At 45.2% G+C, this 26,659-nt stretch overlaps 1 protein-coding gene across 2 annotated transcripts in view; it reads right to left on the bottom strand.

Annotated features, from left to right (window-relative positions):
- The window catches only part of FGFRL1 (fibroblast growth factor receptor like 1), a 254,268-nt gene that overhangs the window by 151,479 nt on the left and 76,130 nt on the right, over positions 1 to 26,659 (bottom strand). The window contains exon 1 of one of the 2 annotated variants that reach the window (XM_074992294.1): positions 3,913 to 3,957. The exons of the other annotated variant lie outside the window; for it this stretch is intronic. The gene's annotated coding sequence lies outside the window, so the exon portion shown is untranslated. Of the gene's footprint in view, positions 1 to 3,912; positions 3,958 to 26,659 lie in introns of those variants that run through there. 2 annotated transcript variants of the gene reach the window in all.

Genomic DNA, 26,659 nt, shown 5'->3' with positions numbered 1-26,659 from the left:
TGCCTATTTGACACCTCATTTGCATATTCTAATTTCAAAAGAGCTTCTTTCCAAAGAAGAAAGCCAGTGTAGACACTGCTCTTTCGAAAGCAAACCCCACCTTCGAAAGAATCTTTCTTCCCGTTAAATAAAGGGAAGAAGGATTCTTCTTTCAAAGATGGGTTTATTTTCGAAAGAGCAGCATCTACACTGGCTTTCCTCTTTCAAAAGAAGCTCTTTACCTCTTTTGCATTTTTGATTTACCTCATTTGCATACCTCTTTCGAAAGAGGAATGCAAGTGTAGATGCACCCTACCAGTATATAAATGTGAACACACAGACATAAAAACAGTAACAGATTTCAACATTTGTAAGGAGATGGATGAGCCTCACACCCAGCAGTCGATCAACATCCACCTCCCACTTTGCATGCCCCTGCTCTAATGGGCTATATCCTTAAATATTATAATAATACAAATCTTTGCATTATCGTCTTTTAATGAACAAATTTCAACATGCTTTATAAACAATTAATTAAGCTTTAAAATACCTGAGAAACAGGCAACATTCTGACCTCAGATAGGGAAACTGAGGCACAGAGCAATGAAACAACTTGCCCAGGGCTTCACAGCAAGTATGCAACAATGTCAGGAATACAGTTTTTTAGTCCTAACTCCCAAATGCCCTTCTGTAACTCCAGACAACACATCCTTCCTCTCAGCCACACTCCCTCCCTCTTATGAGCTCTCCAACACAGGCCATGGGTCCAGCGCTCCGCAGCATTCTGTACTATGATGTTAATGTGTGTCAGCAAAAAGGCACAGCAGTGTGTCGTTCCTATCGGGGAGGAGGAGAAGATGAGGAACATTCATCTGTGGGGGCGAAGTGGAGGAAGAGGTTGCTTCACCTTCTCAGTAATTTAAAGAGGCAGTGGTACAACTGATGGGGGAAGAGATAGCTTAGTGGTTTGAGCCAGGCCTGATAAACTCAGAGTTCTGAGCTCAATCCTTGAGGGGGCCATTTAGGGATCTGGGGCAAATAGAAGTGGGGAGGGGAAAAAAAGGGGTGGTGCTTGGTTCTGCCACGAAGGCAGGGCCTTGACTCAATGACCTCTAGAGGTCTCTTCCAGTTCTGTGAGATATGCAGCTCCAGCTGTTATTATGATTAAATGCACAGAATTCCATTGAGAACCTAGGCAGTAAGCCCAGATTTACCTATGGGAACCTGATGGAGACAGGTGGATTGGTGGGGAAGGAGGGACAGCTTCTTGTGGAGTGAGCCACTCTCTTCGCCTCCTCCTGCAATACAAGAAACAGGCTGAGCAGTTGCTGGAGCCCTGGAAGCAGCGGAGATGGTGCAGCAGGCCCTCCCCATGGGACCTGGTGTGGGGAAACCATCAGCATTCTTCTGTGTTTTCCTAATAAACCAGCTCCAAAGAGGGACGTTGAGGCAAGAGAGGCTGGCATGGAGGCCTTGAGGTACCTCAAATAAGGGAAACCAAGGCGGGGCACCAGCAGCCACGAGTGCAGATTCAGAAGGTGGCCACCCTGCCACCCCTTCAGACAGAAGCACTCGCCTCAATCACAGTTTTACGAGAAAGCACATTTCAGCCCTTCCTGCAAAGTCTGCACAACTGGATGTTTTTAAAGAATTGGCCAAGAAAGAAGTAGCCGTGTTAGTCTGTATGCTGGCAAAACAAAACAGCAGTCATGTCGCACTTTACAGACTACCAAAATATTTTATTAGGCAATGGGCTTTCTGAAGAAGTGGGTCTGTCCCACGAAAGCTCATCAGCTAACGAAACATTTTATTAGTCTTCAAAGTGCGACATGACTGTTGGTTTGTTTTGGCTGAGAGAGTCAGCATCCAGGATGCACCTAAGAAAAGACTAGCAACACAGGTCTTTTCCTCCTGAACATGCGGTCCCAGGAAGGAATCACTAGTAAATGCCAGAAGAAGAGCCTGCTACAACATGTAAAATTAGAGTTTAGTAGTCATCTTCTTGTTGTAAGTAGAGCCCGGGAAACTGAAAGTGCCTAGCTAACAGCCTGTGCTATAGAAATCTGGTTATTATTGCTACTGTGACTGGAGAGAAGAGGAAGGAATTACTTAAATGAGACAAGCAAGGGGCAATTTTTAAAATTTCTGAAGACTGTATTTATAGATAATAAAATTTTACTGCAGCTTCTTGTATGATGATATGGATTTAAACACACACACAAATATGCATGTTTTACATCACATGGCTCTGTAGATTACCATATGGACATCACTACCATATATGGAAGGTCTGTCTATGTAGGCACAGTATATATGTTCTCATAGTCTATGAAAGCTGTACTGATATATTTTATGGTATACAGTGCCAAATACACATATATACTGTAGCATAACACCGACCTAAGATATTATACAATCTAGCCATATTATTCTGTATCTTGTAATATACGGCTTTACCCCCATGTGCAGAGCCTACATTCTGCCACAGCATGATGCCATCTGACCCACACTAACAGAATAATTATGGCTTTGTATATACTAGGAAAATAGGACCTGTAATTCAAAACAGTTGCTGCTTAAACGGTGGTAGTAACAGCAGTGGCTGTAAAGACGGACAACTATTTTAACCATTGGATCATCCAACTTTGCTTAGAACAGGCTCACTGGTAAGAGATCAGCCTGAGGCCCCCAATGCTGTCAGCTGTGGAGCTGCACTGATGGTGAGTACAGCTGGATGGGAAATGGTTTTCCTCTTCCGTGAGATTTCTCAAGATATTGAAATAAGTTCCCATCCAGAAGCAAAGCAAAAAGTTGAAATCATTCCAATTTTTGCAAACCAATAATAAAAAAAAATCCAATTCCATCAACTGAGATGTTTCATTTAGATGATTTTGAAATCTTTCATTTCCATTTCAACCTATTTTGCTTTTTTTAGTCTAAATTAATTGACATTTCTAAATTAAATGTCATTTAATCCAGGCAATGCAACTTTTCATTTCAAAAGCATCAAACCAGAATGTTTCAATCATTTCTCAACTTTTCAAAAGACTTCTGAACTGGAAGTTGCATCTGTTTGGTTTCAATAAATTGGCATTTGCAGACAAAAATCATTTAGTTGGAAAATTCCTGACGAGATGTAGAGACACATTACAGCACCTACACCTGCAAGGTGAATGCACCCTAGGGGACTTGTTATTCACTGCTGCATATTGAACTCAGACACTATTGCACAAAAAAATAAGTTTATTAATTCTTTCACTTGTAAAGTCAATTAACTGTGACAGAGCGGTGCAGGCGGGTTTGCCATGACAGCGACCTTTGAAGAAATGTGTTGGGCCCTTTGTGCCAGCTGCACCTTATCATTTTACTCACATTCAGTGACAGACAAACACAGTATGAATACTGTCCTCCTCCTCGGGCTCGATACCACTGCCAGAGGAAGTTAAAAGTTTGCTAAATCACCTACTGTGAGCGAGCATCTGGAGCCCTGTGCAATGAGCAATCTGGCATTGCTTTCCCAGTCTTCCATTCCCCTGCACACATTACTTCAGTCAGGCAGATAAAAGCAGAGACAGATGAAGAAGCACTTGTGTCTGGAATTCCCTGAATTTCATTGCCAACCACAGAGGGTCCAGACTACTACTGCCGAGCTCTGGGGCTGCTGGAACAGCTACGCCGTTTGATTTCAGAGCGATAAAGGCCTATTCTCCTTTACAACGGGGCCCTAAATGACTTTCAATACAAGCACTACTAAGAAGCAACAGAAATGATACAGCAATGAGACTGGATTACAGTAAAGCCTCCATTTTACGGACCCCAGTTTAGCGGGCTTTGGGAGCAATGGACATCCTCCAGACCCCTGTTGCTCCTGAAGCCCGCTTAACCAGGGCCTAGAAAATCCTAAATCCTGCCCTCCCAAAACAAAGAACTCACCCTAGCTGCCGGAGCCGCCGCTGCCTGGACAGTCGCCACTGCTGGAGCCACCAGGTGCTCTTCCCACCAGGGCTGGAGCGCATCCACAGGCAGACGGCACTCGGGTATGCCCCCACCCCTGCTGGGAGGAGCTTGGGCCAGCTCCAGTGATGGTGGCAGCTCCTGCAGCCATGCGGCTGGCTCTGAAAGCGCCGGCCACGCAGCTCGGGGCTCCCTGCAGCTACGAGTGACACCAGGCACGGCAGGCAGCTCCTCTAGGCACGGTCGGCGGCTCCTGCCATCAGGCTACTCCAGCATTGGTGGCACCAGCGCTTCTGGTGAGGTGCTCTGAGGAAGCCTGCCTGGGGGGCTGCTAGGGCGTAAACCCCCCACATTATAACAGGCTTTCAGCATTAACGGACACCCCTCCCACCCCATTAGTCCATTATATTGAGGGATTACTGTACACTGCTGCTCTTATAAATGACTGTCACTATATTAAGCTGCTACCTGCACCTTCTTAGTGTTTCTAGTGCTTTTACATGGCTTATCCCGGGGAGAGCAAACTTTTTACATTAGTTCCCCCTTTTCATCTCCGCAGTTAGCTGGGGTCCCACAACCGGTGTAATAAAATCCAAACCAATGGACATTTGTTATATTCAAACTAAAAAACAATCAAACAAACAAACCAAAAAAAAAAAAAAAAAAAAACACCTTTCGGCATGTGCCCGTCTATGTGAGGCAGCAACATAAACTGCAGCGCTGCAAGCCCAGTGCGCACAATGGGAGAGTACAGTGCACTCACTATACAGAGCGAGGCAAAGCATGTTTGAAGAGCCACCTTCCCCAGCCTTCCCAGGCAGCTATTAAAACAAAAAAATTCACTGTTTAAAGAGCCCTCCCAACTCCTGCAGTCCCAGGTAGTTCATGTTGCTGTTTCAAGAGCCTGGCCCATCTTAGGAGAAAAGAAAACCAACAAAAATGGCTGCCTGCTGTTTAAAGAGCCTGCCCCCACACCCAGACCCTGTTCCAGCCCTCTCAGGCAACCTTTTAAAGTACACAAAAGAGCTAAACAAAAGATCAACATAATTTCACTTTCAAAAAAAAAAAAAAATAGCCTGGACTTTCTGGGGATGCTGAAACAAGGGGCTGTGCCGGGAAAACCACACGTCTCTGACCCCAATCAACAGCCTCTAAAAACGTGAGGGGATCGGGGGGTAATATGTCCAGAAACAACGGCACAGACTACAGGGGGCAGGGAGGCAAGCAACTGAGCCAAGAGAGGTTGCAGAGAGGCAACGTGGGGCCCCCACGTGGATGAGAGGGCTGGAAATGAAGCTGGGCCTCTGCCAGCAGGGTGCAGGCAACCCAGCACAGAGCACAGCACAGCTGTGAACAGAAGCTACAAGGAGGCAGTGGGAGCCAATTGTGCTGCCCCCCCGCTTTTGAAATTTTGGACACACACCCCGAGTTTGCACACCCCTGGCTTAACTATGTTATCTGCATTCTGAGCCCAATGTTTCAAGCCCTGAAGGCAGCAAACATGCAATTATTGTGTAATAACTATCTCACAAAGTCCCTGAAAGGGGCATGATTCCCTGTGTTTTAACCTCCCAACCTTGAAGCTCAGCTCTGCTCTAAAAAAATGCAGCAATAAAAATAGCTTGTGACTGTCTCTTGTATCTGAGGAGTGCAGAATGCCACACAGCCATCCCTGCCCAGAAACAGGGTGTTCAGGAGGTGACTGATTGTGCTGAGCTCCGGGCCATCTGTAGGACCAGAACCCAACATCTTCAGCAACGAGTCACAGGCTTCTCTCTCTCAAACTAAAGGAGTGACTCCATCAGCGAGTAGCAGTAATATTCGCTTCAGCTACGTCTACACAGCAGCATTATTTCGAATTAATGGCTGTTATTTTGGAATAACTTTGCTGTGCAGACATAGCCTTACTTTCTCTGTAGAAGAGCCACTGAAGCTGATGGTAGTCATGTACGCTAATCTCCTATGAAAATCAAGACATGTATTTAGATGTCTAACTATGAACTTAAATACCTAAAATTTGACAGTCTGGGCCTCGACCCCTTGATGATTTTGTTTCCCTGCTTATAAAATACGAATACCTCCCTACCTCACCGTGGATGTGTGAAATTAAACTGATCAATAGCTGTAAAGCAACTTGAGCAGCTCTGACTGGAAAGGCACTATGTGTGATTATTACGGTCAGCCAGTAAGGGGAAAGCCTGAGAAGAGAATTTCGCTCTATGAGAATGCCAGTAGTATAATGTAACCAGAGCTGGGAGACTTGACAAGTGTTTGGGGTACATTTTCCAGCAATTCCCAGCCATGCCTACAAACAGCGCTTGGATAGTAAGAGGCTGGCTAAACTGCCTGAAGTGACAGTAACTGCACTGAGAATTTGAGATCAACAAATACCCACTTAGGCAGGTCAGGAGTTTAAACTGCCAAAGCTGTCACAGGTCAATTGCAGACAGCTCCAAGCCACCTTCGTTTTTACTGGTCTCCCCTCGGCCCCCAGGCGTACCGCTCTTTTTGTTCTCCAAAACACCCAGCCGCTGTCATCTCTGGAGATGCCTGTGAAACCATTTTCTGACAGCTGAAACAAAAGCATGGCCTACTCCAGGAAAAAAATGAATTTGCATTACTCTCATCAGCCCTTTACACATTGGATAGGCACAGAACAAGCCTCCCATGGCGGAGGTGCATGGTATAATGTCAACACCATGGGCAGGGTTCAAGCACAAAATCCCCATTAGTTACAAACCAAAATCCACATGTGTCAGGGATATATACATGCAACTCAGGTCCCTATATCGCTGTGCCTGACAACACTTCTATACACACGTGGCTCCCATTATCTATTCGCCAATAGTCTGACACTCCACTGCTGTATAAAGAGAGCTCAGGCCTGGTTCTGGTCATGCCATATATGCCATTCCTATATGGTATACAAAACAAAACAAAACACTCTTTTTTATGAACAGAGGATGGTATGGGCTTCTCTCCCCTTGGCCTTCCCCTCCAATACACTATGGAGGTTCTACGGCAGGTGTCAGCAACCCCCAGCACAGGTGCCAAGAGTGGCATGTAAGCCAATTTTCATCAGCACAAGGCAGGAGCTCAGCCCCACCCGTCTCCCCCATGCAGTCGGAAGCTTGCTCAAAGCCATGCCGCCTGCAGATTAACAACACACCAGCTAATGGGACCAACCACCACCTCAACGGTAAAGCTCTGCCTCTTAATTTAGTAACGAAGCTGTTGTAAAGCAGGACTATTGGTGACTTGAACAAGTGTCACCGACACTCGGACAGTCCGTAGAGGTTAAAAGGTCAAATTTCGGCACTGCCTCGGACAGCTACTGACTTCTGTTCTATGGCCTGTGTTGTACAGATCAGACAAGATGTTCACGTTCCCTTCTGGGCTTGGAATCTCCGAGTCTTAGGGCCACACAACACTTTGCCACGTACATTGCTCTCACATAGACGGGGTCTGGCCCCCACATGGCAACCTACTGATGTGAAGTGTCATAGGTATTAAATGTTTCTGCCTTTAAGAGCCCAGGAGAGAATCACAGAATCAGAGAATTCCAACGTTGACAGAGGTCTCAAGAGGTCATGATGTTCAGTCCCCTGCTCTCACAGCAGGACCAAGCACCATCTAGATCATCCTTGTTGGATATTTATAAGCTGTTCTGAAACATCTCCAATGGTGGAGATTCCACAACCATCCTAGGCAATTTTTTCCAGTACCGTAGACCCTCAATTTAGGAGAGATCTGCGTTCCCACGCAACCTCACAGAGCCCAAATTTCGCTTAAGTCGCGGGCGGCTTTTTCCCTGGTGGAAGGCACGGTCTGCAGCCAGGGAAGCAGCATGAGCACCTGGAACTCTGTCTGAAAGGTAAGTCGGAGGGAGGAGAGGCAGCTGGGGAGGGTTAAGCCTGGCAGTGGGTTGGGGCTGTTGGAGGGGACAGGGGAGTTAAGCCTGGGCTGGGTTAGGGCTGCAGGAGGGGCAGGGTGGTGATGAGCTGGAGCTGTGCACATGGGGCGGGTGGGGCCAGGGGTTGTGAGCCAGAGACACACACGGTGTGGCGAGCCGGAGTCCTGCTTGCGTGGTAGTTTGAACCGGGAAAGAAGGATGGAACCCAGAGCCACGTGCATGGGGGTTGAACTGGGGAGGGAGAATGGCACCAGAGCTGTGCCGGGGTGTGTGGAGAGAGAGAGAACCAGGATGGGAAGATGGAACCAGAGCCTCAGGGGGTGTGAGCTGGAGCTACGTGTGAGGGGTGGTGAGCCGGAGCCGTGTGCGGGTGGTGAGCAGGTTGGGGGCAGGGGGTTGAGCCAGGGGGTGGGAGGTTTTGAGTTAATGCAAGTTAAGCACAACTCAAAGTCGTGCATGTCGAGGGTTTACTGTACTTAACCACCCTGACCATTAGGAATTTTTTCCTAATGTCCAGCCTAAACCTGCTTTGCTGCAATTTAAGCTCATTGCCTCTTGGTGAATATTTTTTCTCCCTCCTCCTTGTAACACATTTTTAGTACATGAAAGCTACTACCATGTCACCTTTCAGCCTTCTCTTTTCCAAACTAAACAAGTCCAGTTCATTTAATCTTCACTCATGGCTCATATTTTGTAGACCTTTAATCATTTTAGTTGCTGTTCGGTCTCTGAACCCTCTCCAATTTCTCCATATCCTTCCTAAAATGTGGTGCCCAGAACCGGGCACGGTACTCCAACGGAGACCTAATCAGCCCAGAAAAGATTTATTAATTTTATTTTGAGTGACCTGCCTGACCTCACTCAGACACAGCCTGAGGCAGAGTGCTGAACCTACATTTCCAGAGACCAAACCCAGCACTGAAGCCACCAGGCTCTTCTACCCGCAAGGATGCAAGGACACTCCCTTGCCTGTGTGCCCCATGCTAGGCCTTGGTGCAATGGCAAGCCTTGTTCTGAGGGAGTCCTAAGACTTTGCATGGGTAATGCTCCTGACGGACTCTGTACAAGGAGTGAGCAGTACTACAATGGGAACACTGCTGTTCCATGGGCTGAAAGTGGCAGGCAACACTGCATCCTCCCCCACAAGTCAGAGATGTGGATGAGAGGAGCAAAGCAACGGCAGAAACAGACCTCCAGGAACTTCTCTCTGGCGATGTGTCCCTAAGGTAGACAGCTGCACATGGCCCTCTGTTCCTGTGCACAGCTCCTAAAAGCCACACTGAGGCCAGCAGGTCCAGCGTTTGATTTGGCTTCTGCATCATGCCCTGATGGAATCTGACCCCAATTAGCCAGTCAAAGGCTTTTGATTATCTTATGCATGATATCATTCACATAGACCTCCCCCTCCGCTCTAGAAACAGAATTCTCTGCTGAATTTTTTTGTTCAGACCCCCCGTAATAAAAACAAATATAAAAAAAAAAAACACAAGCATCATACACAGATAAGACGACCAATGGGGCCAACCCTTCCAGTTTAATTATCCAAGCAGAGCAGAATGCAAATGTTATTAGGGTTCCCAATCATTTTACTGTCTAGGAAACGGGATTTTCAAGAGTACCAAAGTGACATGAGCACGTGTCACTGAAAGGCAATAAGTCTGAAATTCCTAAATCACTCGGGCACTGCATCTTTCAGAGAATCTCTATCATTCAATTTTCTCTCCCATGTTACGTGAACAAAGATTCCATTGTACTAGATACTGAACAGACAAGCAGGGAAAGTCTAAGGCTGAATATCTATTTAAAAATAATTACTCTGAGATTCTCTGGCCTGTGTTGTTCAGGAGTCAGACTTGATGATCCTAAAGGTCTCTTCTCATGGCCTTAAAAATCTAAGAATCTTAAAAGGACAGTTCTTACCCCAAAATACTTTGCTTCTTAGGCTACGTCAACAATAGGGAAAGTAAGTTAACTGCAGTAATGTAATTCTAGCTATGACAAATGCATAGCTAGAAATCGACATATCTGCAACTGACCTACCTGGCCATCCTCACTGAAGAGAGTGACCTCTTATTCCTCGCGTCTCACACGGAGTATAGGAGTCGATGACGACCCTTGAGAGGGACGCATGGTATCAACCTAACAGAGGCACAAAAATCAAACTCCGGAAGTTTGACCTTGAGCGGGTCAATTTTCCAAAGTAGTGCAGACATAACCTTAAGCTTGGAGTGCATAATGATCTTCATGTGAGTCGACCCCTGTATGCATGTAGCACTCAGTGGAACACAAAGATCTTTGCCAAAGGTAAGATGCAAGAGGCAGATAGGAATGAGTAAGCTTAAAAAGTAACATCAGCACAAGAGATCAAAAGAAAATCAAAGTTATTTGCATTAATTAATCTAAGGTGTAAACAGAAAAAGAGGCTTCACTCTGACACCCTTGCTATCTGAAGGCACTGTTTCCGGAGCCACAAATCAATTTGCTAATTGTTAGGTATCTTCAGATTCCCCTTTCATTGAACAAAACAAAATAGAAGAAATTTAGCACTTTAAAGACTAACAAAATTATTTATTTGGTGATGAGCTTTTGCGGGCATGATGGAGTGGGGGGGTGCGGGGGTGTCAGTCAGCCTGTATGTGTATGTGACAGGCAGAGCAGCTCACAACCGCTAAGGATGACCCCTTGCTGTCTGTAACCTAAGCTAACAGGTAACACCTCTGTCCCTGAACAAAGAGCACGGAGGACCAGAGCTGGGTTTTGAATCAGAGGTGGGAGCTGGAAGGCAGCTAGCCTGTGCAGGGGAGGCTAGACCCCAGATGTGGGCCACCCCTCAGGATCCTCACTCCACGACGGATTGGAATGACTGACTCTGCCTGCTGTACTGACACCTCTGCATTATGAGTAGTAACAAAGAGGAAGCGGTGCTAGTCTATACACTATCAAAACAAAAAGCAGTCAAGTAGCACTTTAAAGACTAGCAAAATAGTTTATTAGCTGAGCTTTCGTGGGACAGACCCACTTCTTCGGACCACAGCCAGACCAGAACAGTTCTGAAGAAGTGGGTCTGTCCCACGAAAGCTCACCTAATAAACTATTTTGCTAGTCTTCAAAGTTCTACTTGACTGCTCTCTGCATTATGCTGTGTCTCTGTCCACTAATAAACATCCTTTTTTACCAGCTGAGTGGGAGTCAGTCCTGATTGCAGATGGGGTGCAGAGCTCGACAAACCCACTTCATCAGATCAAACTCATTTCCAAGACAGACTGACATTGACCAGTCGAGAGGACCAAAAAAAACTGCAATAAAAACTGACAAATCAAGTACATAGGAGTGAAGGAGGGGCATGAAGGGAGGTAGGATGTTAAAAGTCCTGCCTGAGATAATTACAAGCATCAAAGGAAGGGAAGCAGTCCCTGTAATGCCTGAACTAATTGCTATCTCTGTTCATACCATGTGTTAGTGTGTCAAATTTGAATGGGAATTCCAATTCACAAATTTCTTGCTGTAGACAGGTTTTAAATTCTCTGTGCTCTAGGACACAAATTCTCAGGTCTTTAACAGAATGGCCCACTCCACTGACGTGTTACTGACCAGCTTATGTGTATTGAGTTTCTTGATGTCTGAATCCATTTACTCTTTGGAAAAGGTTTTGCCCAGTCTGTCCAATGTACATAGTTGCGGGGCATTCTTGGCACATAATGGCTACGTCTACACGTGCCCCAAACTTCAAAATGGCCACACAAATGGCCATTTTGAAGTTTATTAATGCAGCGCTGAAATGCATATTCAGTGCTTCATTAGCATGCGGAAGGCAGCGGCGCTTCGAAATTGACGCGCCTTGCCGCCGCGCGGCGCGTCCAGACGGGGCTCCTTTTCGAAAGGACCCCGCCTACTTCGAAGTCCCCTTATTCCCATGAGCTTTCGAAAAGGAGCCCCGTCTGGACGCGCCGCGCGGCGGCAACGCGCATCAATTTCGAAGCGCCGCTGCCGCCCGCATGCTAATGAAGCACTGAATATGCATTTCAGCGCTTCATTAGTAAACTTCGAAATGGCCATTTGCGTGGCCATTTCGAAGTTTGGGGCACGTGTAGACACGGCCAATGGCATATATAATGTTGCTGAAAGTGCACGAGAATGTGCCTTTGATCTTGTGACTAGCATGGTCAGGTCAAGTGATGGTATCCCCAGAACAAATATGTGGACAAAGTTGGCAGCTGGGTTTGTTGCAAGGAAGAGTTCCAGGATCAGTATTACTGTAGTGTAGCCTGTGATTGCTTGTGAGAATTTTTCTTAGGTTAGGAGGTTGTCTATAGGAAAGGACAGGCCTGTCACCTAGGGCCTTCTGGAGCATAGCATCATGATAGGTTGTAGATTTTTAAAGATGTGTTGCAGGGGTTTGGGTTGGGGGCTACAGGTGATGACAAGTGGTGTTCTGTTATTGATTTTCTGGGGCCTATTGAAGTACCTGGTTTCTGGGTATTCGTCTGGCCCCGTCAATTTGTTTTTTTACTTCTCCCGGTGGGTAATTAAGTTTTATGAATGCTTGGTAGAGGTCTTGTAGCTTTCAGTCTGTCAGTAGGATCAGGACAGATGTGATTGTATCTAAGGGCTTGACTATAAACAATGGATCGTGTGGTGTGAGCTGGATGGAAGCTGGAGGCATGTAGTAGGTAAGTGTAGTAGTCAGTGGGTTTCCGATAGAGAGTGGTGTCAATGTGGCCATCAGTGATTTGTACTGTGGTATCCACGAAATGTATTTCTCGTCATCACTTATAGCCCACAACTCAACCCCCTGCAACGCATCATTAAAAACCTACAACCTATTCCAGATCATAATGATACACTCCAGAAGGCCTTAGGTGACAGGCCTGTCCTTCCTATAGACAACCTCCTAACCTAAGAAAGAGTTAGTTGTGATAAAAACTGACAAATCAAATAGGATAGAAGGAAGGGGATGAGAGGTGGCGGGATATTAATTGTCCCATCTGACATAATTACGAGCATCAAAGGAAGGGAAGCAGTCCCTGTAATGCGTGAGGTAGTTGACACCTCTGTTCATAATGGCTACGTCTACGCTAGCCAAAAACCTCGAAATGGCCATGCAAATGGCCATGTCGAAGTTTACTAATGAAGCACTAAAATACATATTCAGCACCTCATTAGCACGCGGGCGGCCGCGGCACTTCGAAATTGACGCAGCTCACCGCCACGCGGCTCTTCCAGACGGGGCTCCTTTTCGAAAGGACCCCGCCTACTTCGAAGTCCCCTTATTCCTATGAACAGATGGGAATAAGGGGACTTCGAAGCAGGCAGGGTCCTTTCAAAAAGGAGCCCCATCTGGACAAGCTGTGTCAATTTCTAAGTGCCGCTGCCGCCCGCATGCTGATGAGGTGCTGAATATGTATTTTAGCACTTCATTAGTAAACTTCGACATGGCCATTTGCATGGCCATTTTGAAGTTTTTGGCTAGTGTAGACACAGCCAATATGTCTAAATGTGTCGAATTTGAATATGTACTCTAACTCTGAAATCTCTCGCTCTAATCTGCGCAGAGAATCTAAAAACCAATTACAGCAAGAAATTTGTGAATTGGAATTCATATTCAAATTTGACACATTAACACGTGGTATGAACAGAGACAGCAGTTACCTCATGCATTACAAGGACTGCTTCCCTTCCTTTGATACTCATAATTATCTCAGGCAGGACACTTAACATCCCCCCTCCTCTCATTCTCCTCCTTCATTCCTATGTACTTGATTTGTTGGTTTTTATTGCAATTTTTTTTCATCCTCTGTATTTACAAATGTCAGTCTGTACTGGAAATGAGGTTGATCTGATGAAGTGGGTCTGTCCCAAGAAAGCTCATCACTGAATAGATCATTTTGTTAGCCTTTGAAGTGCTACATTTCTGCTGTTTTGTTTTGTTGGAGTACAGACTAACACACCTACCCCTCTGTTTCTTTGAACAGACACTGGAAACAGCTAAAGAAGCCTGGGGGCTGAAACAGATGTCATGAGCCACTTCCTACAAATTAGAAAAGGAAAGTAACTGTTCAGGTTAATTACAGGGAGCGGCCACCCATGGAGTTGTGTAACAGCCCTGCATGACATAGCGAAACCCACCGCTTCATATGATTTCAAGAGATGGAGCATGACGCTTCCCCTTATAATTACATGATTTTTTTTCAGTGAAAAATAAAGATGCTCTGTCTTCGGATCTGCGTGCTGACCAATGGCACACAAGAGAATTCATGCAGCCCACACCTACAATTATGTCACAATACTTGCTTCTGAGTCACAAAAGAGGTACAGAGCTCTGCCCACTAGATCTTCACCCCAACAGCCTGGTCCCCAGTGACTTGATTCTTCACTCCCCACTCCCCCCTTTTTTTTATTATTATTATTATTATTAATTAATTAATAATAATAAGTGGGGAGGATAGCTCAGTGGTTTGAACATTGGTCTCCTAAACCCACGGTTGTGAGCTCAGTCCTTGAGGGGGCCATTTAGGGGATCTGGGGTAAATAGACTGGAAGGAAAAATATATATCTGTCCGTCAGGGATGGTGGTAAGTCCTGCTGTGACAGCAGGGGACTGCATTCTGATCGCTGAAGGTCCCTTCCAGCTCTATGAGATAGGTATACCTCTGCAGCTACTTAGAGCTGGCTAAGGTGTCTATAAACTGTGGTGTACAGCTTGCCCAATGTAACAGCACGTGGAAGATGCTGGTTCTGTACCCAGCTCCGCTACTTGCTTACTAGATGAGCTTAGGCATGTCATTCCATCTCTTATTTCACTGCCTTTGTTTCTGTATCTATAAAATTAGGACAATGGGATTTCTCTCTTCTGTAAAGTGCTCTGAGATCTATTGATGAAAAGTGCTACATAGAAGCCAGGTGGAATTATCATGACACAAGGTTATGGAGAATCAGGGATCCTGTATGCAGTGAAACTCAAGGTTCTCCAGTTTCACAGGATTATCCCAACCTAGTTCTGCTGTGACAAATCATGCAAACTTGGTGAAACCAGTGGGGTTACGCACTGTGCAGGGCAGAACTTAGCACCCACCGGGCAGATCCACTCAGCAAAGCAGGGTTTTGCTGTAAAATTGTCAGCTATGTTTGTGCCCAAAAATTAACTACAGGTTGAAACTCCCAGAACTGGCACTCTTTTGAACAGCAACATCCGTCATCCAGAAAAACCATGCATGTTTCTAGACCGGAGGCACCAGGGTGGGAATTTAGTATGGAGGTCCTGGATGTCTTGGGCAGGGGAGCCCAGCAGGGCTTGTATCCCAGCCAGAGGCACAGCCAGCCTCCAAAGGGCCAGGGCTGCACCTGGTGCCTGTTGAGCTAGGGCCACGCTGACAGAGCTGGTTGAGACTGCACCAGGTGCCCACAGGGCTGGGGCTGCACTGATCTTCATAGGACCAGGGCCAGAGCTGGCAGTCCGGCCCATGCCAAAGCAGCCACCAGCTTCAGGGACTGTGCTGGCAGTCCAGTCAGAGCTGAACCAGCGTCACATGGCCTTGGCCATGGCCACGTCAGGAGCTGGCGCACGCAGGGCCTGGGCCATATCTGGCAGGCTGGGGTGAAGTGGCATAGCTCTGCTGATCCCAGTGGCACTATGCCAACTAACAGTAGCTGAGGAACCTGCCCAAACTATACTGATGTAAAAAATAAGTGTATGCATATGGCCAGGTTAGCATGACCTGACAACCAGATCAAAGAGACCAGCTACAGAACAACAGCCCAGAATGAAAGTGTCAGCTGCCCAGCCCAGCAATTCTATTTTATGGGGGAGAAGCAGTTTGCAGTTCACTTAAAGCTTGATTTGTAAAACATGGGGTTCTCATAAAGTAGACTTCGAACAGCAGACTGTGTTAACCAAAAAAACGCTGCCTCCTTCAGGTTTATCAGTCCAGCCCAGGAGAAATCAACCAAAAGCAGGGAAAGAAGTTTGTTTATCTTGGAGGTAATTGCTGTAATTAGATTACACTTGTATTGCAACTCCATTGTTTCAGGCGGCTTTGGTCATGGTGTAAATGTTTGATTATTGGAAGAACTTTTGCTGGGATTTCATCTTCTTGCAAGGTTCTCTCTAATACCCAAACCATATTTCCCATACACAGCCAAACCTATTTGTGCCAGGCTGGTCACTATTTTTCATGAAGGGTCTGTTTAGAAATAGCTTTAATGGGTTAATAAATTATTAATAGTGGTTTTACTAAATGGACAATCCACTATAGATATTGTTCTGAAGTTCAGTAGGTCAATAGGACGATCATCACTAAAGCCAGTGGGACAGAATGGTATTTAAGTAAGACAGTCAAAAATGCAGAAGTTGAAACATTTTTTCCAAGATGATTTTGATGAAGTTTTCTGAGCCTATGGATTCTTCAAGCATTTTGACATGGAGAGAAAGAACAAAGAAAAAAAAGAGAGTTTTGATTCAAAAGCAGCAGTTTGCATGTTTCACAAGACCACGTGAAAAGTTTTGTTTCCATCACTGAAAAATGATCAGTTTTGAAACCTCAAAAGCCATGGAAAAACAGGTGTTATCCTCTGGACAGAACTATTTTTAGCCCTCTATAAACACAAGCCTCTATAGCACATATAGCTCCTGGTCTATTAACCCAGTAGTAGACTTTTCAAATAATATGAAATCATAGAACTGGAAGGAACCTTGAGAGGTCTTCTAATCTAGTCCCTTGCACTCAAAGAGGAACTAAATATTATCTAGATCACCCCTGAGGCATGTTTGTCTAAACTGCTCTAAAATATCTCCAATGATACAGATTCTACAACTTCCCTAGGCAATTTATTCCAGTGTTTAATTACCATGACAGGAAGTTTTTTCCTCAATATCCAGTCTAAACCCTCCCTGCTGTAATTAAGCCCTTTGCTTAAGAGGTTAGTGAGAGGAAGTTTTATTCCTACTGCTTATAACAATCTTTTCAGTTCTTGAAAATGTATCATGTCTGCCCTCAGTGTTCTTGTCTCCAGAATAAACAAATCCCATTTTTCCAATCTGCCTATGGGCTATGTTTTCTTCGCCTTTATTCATTTTTGTTGCTCTTCTGTGGCCTTTCTCCCATTTGACCACATCTTTCCTGAAATGTGATACCCAGGACTGGGCACACTGTTTTTGCTGAGGCTGTACAACACTCCTGCTAAGACATCCCAGAACGTTACACTGCTGACTCATTTTTAGCTTGTGATCCATTGTGCCCCACAATCCGTTCCGTAGTACTCCTTCCTAGGCTCTCATTTCCCATTCTGTGTGCACACAACTGATTTTTCCTTCTTAAGTGGAATACTTTGTATTTGTCCTAGTTGAATTTCAACTAATTTATTTCACACCATTTCTCTTCTTTGTCTAGATCATTTTCCATTTTAATCCTATCCTCCTTCAAGCATTTGCAACCTCTCCCAGTCTCCTCTCGTCCACACACTTTGATTATATTCTCTATGCCATTACGTAAATCATTGATAAAAATACTGAACAGAACCAGACCCAAAACTGAACCCTGCAGAACCCTGCTTGATCTACCCTTCCAGCAGGACTATGAACCACTGATAACTACTCTCTGAGAATGATCTTCCAACCAGGTACACACTCATCTTATAATATCCCCATCTAGGTTTTATTTATCTAGTTTGTTTATGAGGAAGTCGTGCAAGCCAGTACCAAAAGACTTACTCAAGCCAAGATATACCCTAGGGTCTCAATATTCACAATTTCAATTATTCGTGAGTGGCCGCTTCCCCCAGGGCTCCAGGCAGGGAGCGCCAGCAGCCGCCACTTCCCGTCGGGGCTCCAGGCAGGGAGCCCCAGCAGTCAGGGGCTGCCATATTTGCAAAACTGGTTGGCTGAGCAGAAAGATAGCATAGCATAGCTCTCAACATGGAACCCTCACGAATGTTGAGACCCTACTGTGCCACATCTATGTCCCTCCTAGCCACAAGACTCCATGCCCAGGCAAAGAAAGCTATGAGGTTGGCTTGACACAATTTGTTCACAAATCCTTGCTGACTGTTGCTTATCACCTTATTACCTTCTAGGTGTCTGCACACTAATTGCTTAAGTATTTGCTCCATTATCTTTTCAACTACTGAAGTTAAGATGATTGGTCTACAATTCCTCAAGTTGTCCTCATTCCCCTTTTTATAGATTGGCATTATATTTGCCCCTTTTCCAGTCCTCTGGAATCTCTCCCATCTTCTATAACTTTTCAAAATGACCACACTGTCAAAAAAGTTCATAAAAAGGCAAAAAAAAATTATTAGGGGTTTGGAACCACTGCCATAAAGAGATTGAAAAGATGGGATTTTTTGATTTATAAAAGAGGAGAGTGGAGGGGGGCATATAATAGAAGTTTATAAAATTATGACTGATGTGGAGAAAGTAAATAGTATATAGACGAGCACAGCTTTCTCTCTGTAAATAAGGAATAGATTTATTTATTCCCGTAACACAAAAATTAGTGGTCACCAAATGAAATTACTTGGCAGACAGTTTAAAGACTAACAAAAGTATTTATTAGGTAATGATTACCTAATATCTCATTACCCCATACATAATATTTTTAGTCTTTAAGGTGCTACAGGATTTCTTCCTTTGTTTTGAGAAGATACAGACTAACACAGCTATGTCTCAGACTAAACAGAAGGAAGTATTTCTTCATGCTATGCAGTCAACCCATGGAACTCCTTGCCAGAGGATGTTGTGAAGACCAGGACTTTTAACAGGATTCAAAAGAGAACCACTTAAATTCATAGAAGAGAAGTCCATCAACGGTTATTATCCAGGAAGGATAGGAATGGTGTCCCTGGCGTCTGTCAGAAGCTGGAAATGGGTGAGAGAGGAGGGATCACTTGATGATATTTTGTTCTGTTCATCCCCTCAGGGACACCTGGCATTAGCCACTGTCAAAAGATAGGATACTGGGCTAGATGGACCTTTGGTCTGACCCAGTGTGGACATTCTTATGGTTCGCAGACATTGCCTCAGTTGCCTCCTTGACCATTCTATGATGCATTTCATCAGGCCCTGGTGACATGAAGACATCTAACTTATCTAAATGATTTTTAACTTGTTCTTTCCATATTTTAGTCTCTGATCCTACCTCATTTTCACTGGCATTCATTAAAGGAGATGACCAATTGCTACAAAGTCTTTTCTCTGAAAGATGATAACGGAATATAATGGGATTTGGGCATCTCTTCCTATTTGTTAACAGCATAACACAACACCTGCTAGAAGCAAGGAAAAGATTAAAACTGGGTGCCTCTGTATTATTCTATGTGGAGAGGCGGGCATCAGAACAGAGGCTCCAAACAATGGCCAGAGCTGAACGAGTGTTTTCTTTTCCTTTACAACAACATTTTGGCTGCTATGCCATCTTTTCTGCTCAGCCAAGCAGAGAACTCTGGCTCAAATTAGCTGCAAGCCCATCAGCAGATTTTTCTGACCTTTCAAAAGATCTGTCTAGCTTCATACCAAGAGGGGCCACAATCCAGCCAAACTGGTGGAAAAAAAAAAAAAAGAAAAAGAAAAACGGACAGGCCGTTCACACTTTTACCAGTCAGGTGCTCACATGACTGTGAAATGATTGGCCTTTTTTCAGCGAGATGTCGTTGCTTTAACCCTGCAAGCTGCCTGGAAAAATCTAATGGTTTTGCGAAGGGGCTAAAGCCAGAGTATTACAGGATGACCACTTCAAAATTCTTAAGCTCTCTGGTAGGCGTATTTCACGGTACAGTGGGTTCTTCCTTGGGGCTCAACATTGGCAAAAACAAAGCCTGTGAAGGGGAACCTTAAGGGAAAGTATACCTCTATTGAAAGACCTTCACGTTTTGGCAAAAAGAATTGCTGGCTTCAGATACAAACACCTTTAGCCTTTTACAATGCTTCTTAGAAAACAGACTGCCCTCTCCCAAACAGTACCAGATATTGGGGCCGTGCAAGTCAGTGGAAGAGAAAGCAGCCCCATGGAGTCTGGATATTTTCCTAGGATCATTTGTATATTTACACCACACACACACCCCTCTCCGGACAGAGAGAGACAAATGGCACGTACAAGATGAACCTCTCGAATCTGGAACACTCTTGTTCGTCAACATCCATAATCCAGCATGATTTTAGTTAGCTGGGCAACCACTCATCATGGGTGTGAGCAATTTTCCCGTGGTCCTATGAAATTTGTTTACAGCCACCAATCCTGGCTCTCAGTGTTCTGTGCTGTTATTTACCCCTGAATGTCTTCTAAGAGCCCAGTAAGCAGTGGAAGTCTTGTTGATGCTGCTAGATAATATTGACCTCCTGGGGGACTTCCTGTGGTCCCAAGAGTGCCAGATGAGAGAGAGATTCAACCTGTAGGACGTCACCTCTTTCAGAAGTCCCAGCCAAAATACGCCACTCAGCTACTAGGAAGCTTCAACAACTGGCTCTAGTTAGAGAGACTGAGTATGTCTACACTGAGAGCCAAGAGTGTCACGCCCAGTTTACATGCACTTACTCATGCTTGCTCTTATCAAGCAGTCATTGGTGAGTTGGTCCATCCCTCGGTGGTTTGAGGCCTGGGACAACCCCCCTTCCACCTCAGCCCTCGCCAGCACTGCACCCTTTCCCCCAAAGTCCCCAATCCATCTCTTTCCCCAAGCCTCTTCTGCTGAGTGATGTGGCCCAAGGGATTAGCTGGTGGCCTGACATCAACAGCAGGGGTTGGGTCCACCCCCACACTCACTGGCAGCAGCAGGAAGCAAAGGTACCCAGCCCCATTCCACTCCATTGTCTTTCAGTTGCTCTGCTTCCCACCGCCAGTGAATATGTGGGTGGGTCCAACTCCTGCTGCTGATGCAAGGCCACCCTAGACCCCATGGGGCCCCTCCAAAGCACAGGGCTCAGGGCAGTCACTCTGAACCATCCCATGGACATGACTGCTCTGCAGTTTAATATATAACCCACCGGTTTCAAGTGGGTTAGTCTGGCTAAACCTGGACTCCACTGCTGCTGCTCATCCTACCACAGTTACACCACTATACTTGCACAATCTCAGCGATCACTCACTCAGGTGTGTGTATGTGAGCTGGGAATCACAGCCTAGCTTGTACTGTATATGCACCATAAGGCAGAAAGCCAGGTCTCTTGCTTTTGGAACAGCTCCCTCAAAAGAATCTACATTATAAACTAGTAATACAGCATTTCTGCAAAGACAGTACACTTGCTCGTACATTTTAAAAAGAACCTATAGGGACTAGAGAGGAACTAGGTTGGCAAGGAGAATGGAACTGGGATGAGACGCTACCATTGGAAACAGGAGAGGTGGGAAGGGATAGGGCAGAAAGGGGTCCAGGTAGTAGAGAACAGACAGAAAATTATGTGGCCACTAGTGTACATGGCCCTCCAAAGGGTGGCAAGAAATTCTTGAGTCTCACCTTTCCTCTGCTGTCAGAAAATATCTGTGAAACCCACTGGCAAAGAGCATATCTTATCCTCCTCTTTTGTTAGGCCACATAGAGGACAGCCTAGCCCTTTTATCAGTTACTTCATTAACTTAAGTGGTAGAGGTCTGTGCAGCTGATGTAAAGATTCCAGCTTTGCTGATGGCCTCTGTAGATGTCAATATGATGCCATGGGTGAACCCTGTTTTTTCATCTTTTTTAATCTAAGAAATTACATTTACATACACGAACACAAGCAATCTTAAAAGGGCATTATTAAGTTTGCAAAGACAATCACTCTAAAGTTAAGAAATGACAGAATTAAGATTCTCTGTGCCGCCTTAACACATCCCTTTGTGTATTAGTTATGTTATATGTACGATGAGGGGGTATTTAAAGAGATATGATGTAATGTTACATAATTCCAAGAGAGAAAACTATGAGGGATCTAGATTAACACATAGGGCCCAATTCTGAACTCACTATGTTGGTTTATATAATTTATTTTTACTCCATTGACTTCATTTAATTCTTTCTCAGTGAAACTTTCATGAAACAAAAGAATCAGGCCCTTAATTTCCTGCGTCACACATGATTGCTGGAGACTCTGGAAAAGACCTCATTCGGTGATGTCTGCAGATTAAAATGATATGGAAGCAAATTCCACCTTCCATTATATTAGAGGAGTTACTCTGAGCAACTGCTGGTGTAACTGAGGACAGAATCTGCTAATTAATCTATGTGACTAACAAATCAATAGAAAGATCTATTGGGACTAATTCGGTCCTCAGAGACAAAGACAGAATATTAGGCCAGAAGAGGCCACCATATCATCTAGTCTGAATTTCTGTGCATCACTGGCCATTAAACTCCAGCCAGTGACATCTCGATTGTCCCCAGAAAACTTTGAGGAATACAATGTATATAGACTCAATGGAAACAGACCTCAGGAGACTCAACTATTGGATGCCATTGGCTGAGACCAGGAGGGACTGGTAGACATCAGTGCTGAAAGCCTCTGCAACAGAAAGCATTGATTAGGTAGATGACCCAAGCTGCATCCCATTCTGCCTAGGATGATAATTCCTTCCTTACCCCCAAAGTAACCATCAGTTGGACTCTGAGCATGTGAGCTAGATATACCAGCCGAGCATCTGAGAAAGACAATTCTCTGTCCTGCCTCAGAGCACCTGCCCGCCCGATCGGATGTCCAGTCAGGGCCATCTCTGATAGATCAGAGGAAGGAGAAAACAAAAATAAAAACCACAGAATGCATACAGGGAGGGATGGCTCCCTTGCCTGAAGAGGTCAGCTGGCTGCAACATGTGATATACATTTGGCATTCACATTCAGCTAAATTCTGGCTCCAACAGCAGACACTTCAGTTCACATAGAACCTGTGATTTCCTTGGAGGTCTGCTAAGTGTTGACCAGAGCAAATTCTGCTTAGCTTGCTAGAGCTAGCAAAATGAGAATGGTTTTATAGATGTTAATCCAACAACCTCTAAACAAATGAGTGTTTGCAAGGTCTACAAAAGTATATTCAACCAGCTGGTTCTGCTTCCACTGCTGAACTACGGAAAATGAAAGCAAAACCTGCCTAGTTTAATGCTGTGCTACCACTACCAGTATTAATGAAATTCACTAATATTTCCGTTACATGATAATTAATCTGTACCCAAACTACAGAATTAATCATTGCAAAACACTATGGCAATGTCTATGCTACAGCTTATGTCAGCAAAGTTTATGTTGCTCAGGAGTGGCTTTATTATGCAGACGTAACATCTGTGGCTTGCAGGGGTGGGTTTGTTATGCCAGTGGGAGAGCTCTCTCTTTTTGGCATACAGCATATTCACCTTACGCCCTGAAGCAACGCAGCTGCATTGATGCAGCTGCAGTGATGTGTGCGTAGGCATGCCCTGAGCGATAGGCACTGATACTACAGTGCTTGCCCATATCGTTTGCGGGATGGTACATAAGAACATAAGAACATAAGAATGGCCATACTGGGTCAGACCAAAGGTCCATCAAGCCCAGCATCCCATCTGCCGACGGTGGCCAATGCCAGGTGCCCCAGAGAAGGAGAACAGAAGACAAGTGATTTATCTCCTGCCATCCATCTCCTGCCCTTGTTATGAAGGCTAGGGCACCATACTTTATCCCTGGCTAATAGCCATTTATGGACCTGACCTGCAAAAATTTATCAAGCTCTTTTTTAAACCCTAATAGAGTCCTGGGCTTCACAGCCTCCTCGGGCAAGGAGTTCCACAGGTTGACTGTGCGCTGTGTGAAGAAAAATTTCCTTTTATTAGTTTTGAACCTACTACCCATCAATTTCATTTGGTGTCCCCTAGTTCTTGTATTATGGGAAAAGGTAAATAATTTTTCTATATTCACTTTCTCCACACCATTCATGATTTTATATACCTCTATCATAAGCATTTCAAGACATAAGCATTTCAAGTTTATGCACTCACTGCTACCTGTGGCAGTGTTAACCTTCCGAGAGTTGGCACTGCAGTGAAGGGAAGATAAGATCCTTTTAAAAGTGAGACTGAGACCCGAAATTCAAACTGGAGAAGGAAAAAGTTAGAAAGGGGTCTTCATACAAACTCTCTGGGTTATCAGTTCTTTACCTGCCTTGTAATCAATCCTGGTGCCCGATCAATTTCACAGGATGGACACAATGTTAGCACAAAGGCTCTTTATTCCCTTTGCTCCTGCTGTGACTTCATAATAAAGCTTAATTTGCTGGGAAGGGCAAGGTGGAGCTGGACGTCGGGCCTATCAGGTAACGTTAATGTTCAGCCAAGATATGGACCTTGTGTTCGAACGAGACAGACAGTCTTTGAAGCACATAATGTGTGCTGCCACAATGGCTGGAGTAAAAGGAGCTGCTCTAGTTACTTTATAGGATGGACTGCTAAAGTATAGCTGGATTCTTATCAAGATGCTGGGGGGTTTTATTGATTCATATGGTAATGACTGGGAATACAAAAAGCCACATCTTCAAAGGGTAAGAAACAAGAGAAGGGGTTAGATTTCCCTGGTTCATGGTAAGGTTGCACATTTTTTTGTTCAGTGCTTTTTGTTTCTCCCCCTGCCTCCCCAATACCTAACCCACTGTCCTTGTATGAGCAATCCTAGAGAGCTATTTTAAGATTCCCTAGAATTCTAGTCAGATATAGGCTAACTGAGGAGGGGGAGGAGCTGAATTTCTCCCAAGGTGTTACATTTTCCAGCTTTGCTATGACAAATGGGAACTCCTTATCCCCTTCTGTTTCACTTGCCACCATTACACTATGCACCACTCATTCTCATAACCCGGGTACCGTACTGACTAGGGGGTCTTCAGATACAAGCACTGGGGAAAGGACCATAAAAAACAGATCCTACATTCTGGTTTCTCTTAGTTTCAAATATTAAGCATCTTTTGAATAAACCATTGGCCAGATGCTGGAATCCAGCCAAGCACAGACCCAAAGCTGGGGGCTGACCACCACCTTTTCACGCCCCGCCCCCCATCAGAGGGGGAGGAAGGGGGAGAAGGAGGGTGCCACCAGGACTCCTTCAGCCCCTAGTAACAATGCTAGCAGCCTCAGAGGGGCCTCTCTGAAAGCCTGTGACTACCAGAGTTCAAGGCACTCTGCCCACAGTCATTTCCACTCAACACCGGGGCTCATGCAACTAAACACTTCAGCCTAACCCGTTTCCCCACAACCTCCACACACCAGGAATAGGAAATCCATTAAGCATGGCTAAAATGCTGTGCCTGTCCCCCTCAGCCTCATTACCCAGTTCACAATCTAGTAATCACTGCTGTGTTACGCACAGGTCTGTGCAGAACATGAAGAGCTGAAAGTGGGGGAGGGGGTGCAGTGTTGGATTTATAAAACAGCCTGGCGGACACAAATCACTAACCTGACAGAAAACAAACCCCAGGCCTTTGGCTTGGCGCAGTGACACGCTTGTGCCAAGGGGGAGTGGCCCTGGTCAGCTCAAAGACCCCACCTCTGCTGCTGAAAACGAGAACCCCCGTTTCTGACTTCCCTGGTTGGAAGTCGCAGCAAAGCAGAAGGTTGTGAGGTAGGTAGCAAGGCAACCCCAGCCAAGGCTAACCCCAGTTCAACCCTGGCTTCACCTGCACAAAGTAATGGGAACACCAAACCCGTAAACATGGGGCCTCCGTGATTTGAGGCCTCTTGTCTCAAGCTGGGCTGGGAGAGAGGTACACAGGAGTGAGGGGAAGATGGCTCCAGATGGCGGATGCTACAGAGAGGAAGGCTCTCATGCCAGGAGTGGCCAGAAGAGGTGAAGGAACAGCGGAAAGGTCAGTGCAGGATGACTGGGGAAGGAAGGACTCAGACAATACCCATAGATTCTCACCGCTGCTGTTAACCGCCATCTCTTGAGATGAAAAGGGGCCATAGAGAATGGGCCTCCCCATTGATAGTCTCAGCAGATACACCAAGGTTATTCTACCTGAACAGGGATTAAGCACATTGGCAGAGCATATGCTACTCCCACTTGGTTCATATTCCATGGTCAGATGAAGTCCGCAACTAGGGTTGTCAATATAACCACTTTCTGATGCACTAGGCATCAATTCCATGAAAATACTCTTTTAAATGGGAATCACTAGTAAATAAGTGCACACCCAATACCAACTCTCTGTAATTAGGGGTGCATTTAAACTTTAGGAAGTAGAGTCCAAACATGCTTCTACCACTGCCAAAGATGCACAGGGGAGAAAGAGTTCCTCTTGTGTTATTACTGGAGGAATGAGGATATCCTGAAGACAACTGTTTAAAGAAGCTGGAAAACAGCACATTTAACCACAGCCCACAACAAAGTGTTTGCAGAAGCTACAGCAGCTCTAGACAATTTCTGTGTTTTTCTTGCAGCATTTGTGGTTCACATTTCAACAGAAGTAGCTTATTAATAAATGTGGGGGAAATCATGGGACTCAATAACTTCTGTATTGCATTGAAGGTGATGTTATTTCCAGAAAACACTATTAGCCCATCCCCATGAATGGCCACAGAAGTTTCACATGTATGATGGTAGGTACAGGAAGTACCATTGAAAGTTGATAGGGCAGACATTCGAAAGCGTCGTCGCCGCCGCCATGGGGGCGTGCGATTGGCCAGAGGTTATCTAGAGTCACCAAAGCATAATGGGGGCATCACTAGAGAACATAGCATTGCAGCTATACTCTGCTTGCTAGGACTCATTTATCCATGAGGGGAAAGGGGACCACAGACCCAAAGCAGCCTCATTGGGAGCGTGGAAGGCCTAGTATTATCCCAGAATATGGAGAATCCAAAAATGCAACTGAAAGTCTCTCTTGCACCACTCCCA

This window comes from Carettochelys insculpta, chromosome 4 (genome assembly GCF_033958435.1).
Source record: "Carettochelys insculpta isolate YL-2023 chromosome 4, ASM3395843v1, whole genome shotgun sequence".
NCBI classification, from domain to species: Eukaryota; Metazoa; Chordata; order Testudines; family Carettochelyidae; genus Carettochelys; species Carettochelys insculpta.
This window is presented reverse-complemented; position numbering and strand designations above follow the sequence as displayed.